Source organism: Hirundo rustica, chromosome 6 (assembly GCF_015227805.2).
Source record: "Hirundo rustica isolate bHirRus1 chromosome 6, bHirRus1.pri.v3, whole genome shotgun sequence".
NCBI classification, from domain to species: Eukaryota; Metazoa; Chordata; class Aves; order Passeriformes; family Hirundinidae; genus Hirundo; species Hirundo rustica.
This window is the reverse complement of record NC_053455.1, coordinates 3,984,128-3,990,179: the sequence shown is the minus strand read 5'-3', so window position 1 is coordinate 3,990,179 and position 6,052 is coordinate 3,984,128.

Sequence of the window (6,052 nt, the reverse complement as noted above, 5' to 3'; positions counted from 1 at the left end):
GAATTAAAAACAGAGGAGAACAAGGAGGAAGAGAGGTGGGGAGGCAACTCACACACTGCTCACTGGGGGGATTTCTGGGCCCTATTTGTAACCAGCAAACCTCAAAATATGGGACAAGTATATGGGGGTGTTTGGGCTGCAGAAGAGAAGGTTCTGGGAGAGTTTAAAGCCCCTTTCAGTGGCTAAAGGGGCTCCAAGAGAGCTGGAGAGGGACTTGGGACAAGGGCCTGGAGTGACAGGACAAGGGGGAATGTCTTCACACTGACAGAGGGCAGGGATGGAATTAGAAATTAGGAAGAATTTCCTGGTTGTGAAGGGGGTGAGACCCTGGCACAGGCTGCCCAGATAAGATGTGGCTGCCCCATCCCTGGAACTGTTCAAGGCTGAATGGAGTTTGGAGCAATCTGGGATAGTGGAAGGTGTCCCTGCCCATGGCAGGGAATGGGACTGGAAGGTTTTTAATGTCCCTTCCAACTCAAACCATTCCTGATTCTCTGTACAACTGCTGGACCAGCCAGAGAGGATCACCTCCAAACACCAGCACTGCTGAGCTGTGGTGTCCCACAGCCAGAGCAATCCATGGGATCAAATCCCTCTGCACATGGGATCTCAGACCAGCTCATGGGGAGCACTAGGCAGGAAATTCCACTTTGGGCAAATGGTATATGAAACAACAAACACTCAAAAGCTGGCAAGCCACATGGAGACTCGAGGTGAGGAACATGCCCACGTGTCCCTGAATGCTCCACACACAGGGAGGAGATGTCCCACCACCAGGAAACAAGCTGAGCCCTGAAAATGGCCAGGACGGCTCTTGCTGATCTCTTCTGTTGATAACAACACATCAATGGAGCCTGGGAGAGCCCACAACAAGCGTGTGATTCCCAGCAAGCTTCGAGGAAATCACAAAGTATATTTAGATTTGATCTTTACCTGCTAACAGCCCTTTAAAACCCTGCTAACAGCAAAGCAGATGCATTCCCCACTCTCAGCGTTTAGAGGAGCTCTGATTCAGAATAAAACAAGCGGCTAGAAGAGTATGTGGGTATTTAGCTAATTATATGTCTGGTAAATTTGTGTTTTAAAACAATGCTGCTTGTCTCCTCCCTTTGTAGAGTGCCAGTTCACTGGAGTGTTTCCCATGGATTGGCAATTAGCTGTAATTAGGTCTTGTGATTTCCCCGTTTGTCCTCATGTCACAAAGTTTACTACTGGAAACGCTCATTTGGATGGTAGGTGGTTGCTAATTGCAGCAGCAACAAAAACCATTGGCAGCTGCAGCACCTGGGTTTGCTGTTTGGATCAAGCCGCTGCTCCCTGCTCCCAACTTTTCAGGAGGATTTTGCAGCTCTTCGGCTGGGTCAAGCTGCACTGAAGTCAGGGACAGGGAACTTACCCCTGCCTGCTGGCTGACAGATCAGACCAACTCATGAGTTCAGAGCTGGGTGGAGACCTAGAGCCCAAACTGAATAGCTGCCAAAAATTTAGAGAGGAGGAACTGAGCTCTATCTATCTATCTATATTTATATATATATTTATTTATTTTTCCCCCAGAAAAAAACTGTCAGAATTAAAGTGATAATTTACTTCTGGAATTCAGTTCTGCCTCCGACTAACATTACCTCAGTCCCATGCAAGGTGTTTTCATGTAGTTTGCAGCAGGGACCAGTCTGCTTTGCTTTTCCAAGGAGGATGGGACCAGAGGCAACAGGATCAAGGTGCAAAGGAAAATATGAGAAACCTGGTCTAGTGGAAGGTGTCCCTGCTCATGGCAGGGGATCCCTTTTGACCTAAACCATTATATGATTTAACAATTCTAAAAATTGGGAAAATCTCTGCAGAGTGAGATTTGGGAAGTGGTGAACTAGACTGGTGGTGGCATAGTTTCTTTCAAAATTTCACTCTTTAGGTGCAGGTTATGGAAACAGTTGTCAAGATTTTGGGTTTGTTGTGTGCTGGAGCTCGGAGATGGATTTAACAGCTTCCTAAAGGCCTTTTGAGACATGTTCTTTGGTTTTAGGAGTAGCACAGTCCCACCATTGTAGATGTTGTTTCACTGTGGTGCATTGGTCACCTTAACTCATCCAGGCACCCGTCCCCTCTCCTGGCTGGGCCTTCTAAGCTCTTAAATGCATTCCCCTGAAGAGTGCACAGCAGAAAGGCATATTTGACAAGCACGATTGGAGATAAGCAGCCCTGAGGAGTTTCAGGACATTGAAGAAAGAAAATAATCTACTGGTTTCTTCTTCGTGAGGAAAAAAAAAAAAAAAAAAAAAAAAAAAAAAAAGATTTAAATAACTCCATCCCCTCTGGACTGGAGAAAGAGACACTCTAAACCAGATAATCTCCAGATCTTAGACAGAACATTTTCTCAGTTGATCTCCGAGATCTTTGCTAAGGAGGTCAGTGGCACGATCCTGTTTTGCTGATGCACACAGGTGCGCGGGTCTGGGCTGCGGCCATGGCGCCAGGTGAGGAAAGGCTGGGAGCAGTTTTCCCCTGCTGGGAGGCAGATGCAGACTTGTGCTCAGGGCTTCTTGCAGATGGAGGGCCCAGCACCTCCAGCCTGTGCATCTGTGTGGGCAGACTAGCTGGGCCCCAGCAGAGCTAAGCTGGACACGTCTAAGTCCATCAGCAGACGCCATAAGACCAGCTCTTTCTTAGCACTCTGCAGATGCTCTGTGCCTCCCCGGCTGCCTGGCAGCCTGTGTGGGTCACAGAGCACAGGCACTGCCCTTGTTCCTCTTCCTCACCACTCTGCATGGACACAGTACCAGCAACTGGCTCGGTTCACCCCACAGGTGATGGGGTGGAGGAGGAGTAGAGCTGAAGGCACAGTCCCGTTGTCCTGACACTTTCCAAGGATGTCTTTGCCAGGAGCAAGCACACATGTGGATAACACATGTGGCTGTGCACATTCCACCTGCAGAGATGGCAGCTCTTTGTCTGGTAAATGCTGCTGTGACAAAGCTGTTCCCTATCACTCCGTTTTATTAAATATTTGCAGCAGCACCGGCTCAGCGCTTCCCTCAAACCCCACAATCTTAAATTTAGGGCTGGGAATAGAGAGGAAGCACAGAAGCAGTGTATGGGCACAGGTGAAACACCTAAAAATTCAAAGTCTGGTGGTCCTGGTATCACGTGAGACTTTATTTATTTCTTCAGTCAAGTTTTGCAGGGGGAAAAAAAAAACCCCAGAACTAAAAACTATCTCATTTATTTTTGTCTGGAACTGCAGGGCAGAAGAGTTTTCCAGAAGGAATAGAAGGCTGCCATCGATTTTATTATTGAGTCAGTTTTAATGAGTCACAGTATTTTTGGAAGGCTTTTAAGATTACTGTAAAGTGCTTAGTTACAGTGGCTACAGGTGCCAAGGCAGGAAAGGAAACAACAAAGAAATGCACAGCAGCTGTATTGCTACGCTTCCCCTCAGAACTGGGATCAGCAGAACAACACACATGGCAAATGCAAAAGAAAATAGGAGAAGATGTAAGGGATGACAGAAGTCAGCATGGTCAGCTCCTACGCTAAAGCAAAAATGCATTTTATTTAAGGAACTGTCCAGTGCTCCTTAGCTGCAAGTTGGAAAGGGTCACTGACAGGCTCCGGATTGCCAGACGTTCAGTGAATCGTGTATTTGCCTTTCAAGCTGTCCTTTGGTTGTAAGTCATTGCTCCCAGCGCTGCCAAGCTCTGCCACTGCCATCCTGTGTTGAATGAAACTGTGGAAACATCTCATTTAGCAGATGAGAGAAGGGAAAGCAGAGAAGGGGGAAAGGAGGTGGTGTGAAGAGAAAAAAAATATTTTTTCTTTGTGACTTGAACAGACTTGCCTTTTTGTTTTTTTGCCTGTACCATTCTGAATGCATAGGGCATGACTTTCAGAGCTCTTAAGGATGATCTATGTTTTCTGGCAAAAAAATAAATTATTCAGTGTTTTCCACTAAACAGAAGGTGCTAGAAACCGCGTTCTTAATTTCTGGAGATGGAAAACAAACTGCCTTGGAAAGAGAGGAAAAGCTCCCAGTTACCATGCGATGTGCCACCTGGTTTTTCAGACTCTTCTTGTGATGTTTGGACTCGGATTCAGGCAGAAGCAGCAACTGTGAGCTGGAGCAGGGCCAATTAAACATGCACAGGGCTGCCTTTGCTGGTGCACAGCGAGCTTCGGGATGCACAGCGAGCGTCGGGATGCACAGCTGGACACTTGCATATGCAAATTCCGGCCTGGACGTGCTGCATACAACCCAGAAATCACCTCAGACTCTGGAGGCCCCATTTTCTCTCCCCTCCTGCCTCCCCCATCCCCCTCAGCAGCGGGGGACAAGCAGAATGTTCTCCAGGCACCGCGCAGGGTCGCCGCCGGCGTCACGGCATCCTCATCGCCGGCCCTGGAGATGCCACGTAGCAACCTGGGCACCAGCCACGCACAAACCCGGGCTGGGAGAGGCGGGGAGAGCAAAGGAAACCACTCATTGTCTCCGGTGGGCCCAGCCTTGTGCCTGCTCTTCGTGCGTGACTGGCAGCGGGCCCGGCGCTCGGGCCTTGGCGGGCGGCCAGGCGCGGAGCGGCAAGCACCTGTCCCTGCTGGGAGACCTGGCGACCCCGGCGTGCCCGAACGGTTAGTTCTGTTCTAACATCACGTCTACTTGAATTTACCTCAGGATTTCCCCCCTCCGGGTGCCAGGGAGCTCGGCTGATGCCAACTGCTTCGCCACGGAGAAGGCGAGGCGCGTTCCCAAGCTGCGCGCGGGGCGCCCCCCGCCAGCGTTCAGCCTGGAGCAGATGGGGCCCATCAAGGTGTTTGTGTCCTCCAGCACATCAGCAAAACGCCCCAGAGCCGGGACAAAGTCAGGAGAGGAAAACAAAGCCCGGCGGGGATCCCTCTGGGCTGTCCTTAAAATGAAGTTTGGGACGTGTGCTGAGTGCTCCCACCTTGGGGGTGGCAGTGGGGCTAAGATTCTTCCCCCACCCACTCAAATCCTTCACACAAGGACAAGGTCTCTGTGCCCACAGGATCTGAGGCTCCGGGCTGCATTTTGGTTCCCTTTCTTTGGGAAACCTCTACAAGCATTCCTCTGATCTTTTCCAGCACCTTGAGCGCACAGATCAAAACCTTTCACAAGTGGCTCTGATGGAAAAAAAGGACAAGGAATTTCAGTTCAAGGAATCTCAGTTCACAGGAGAGGAGACAAAGACCAGCCAGGAAGGGTTTTTTTTCCAGGAAGTTTAGGGCAGAGATAGGAACATCTTTATTCTGCAGCCTGTTTCTTACATAAAACTCCACTTTCTTCAGCGTTACAAATGTGAATGGAAATATTTCCAAAGCGTGGAGAATTTTTGAGTGATCTCCCATTATTTCAGGTTTATTTATGGTCTCTTGTCCCAGTATAGGCACAGTTCACTTATCCTTCTGAAGAAAAAGAACAGAAGCTTTTGCTTTCTGACAAATGATCTGCCTTGGAAATTGGGAAGTCCTGTGCACCTTGTCCTCAATTTTAATGGCATGAAGTTCATCAGATAGAAATAATGATAAATGGTTTGTCTTTGACAACAAAAGTGGAGCTGTATTGTGTGCAGCAGAAGCTTCCTGCTCTGTGATGAGGAAGGGAGAGTGGCTGAAGGCAGAGCATCCCAGCTCTACTGCCTCATGCCAGACACTCAGTGACTCTGCAGCCTCCTTTCTCCTCATGGAACCACTGTCCAGAGGTTTCTTCTGTCTGTCCTGTCTCCCCTGACCACAGATCTTTGTGGTCCAAACTCTCCTCTGAAAGGAGGATACAGTACTGACAGCCTGGGAGTTTTATCTCAGCAGGCTCCACTACAAAAGGAGCAGTGTGAGGAAAACCAAAGATTCAAATCCTCTGTCTTAGAAATCAATGTTCATTTTGTGTTTAGGTTCAAAGAGACGCAGCAAAACCAAGGCTGGGAAATAGAAAGGACCAAGCAGCAAGTGCTTCGTGCTTGAACCACAGCCTAAGACTGGAGTCAGAAATATTCAGGGGCCTGCTCATCTGTAAAAACAGGCTAAAAGCAGCCTAGCAGCAGCAAGA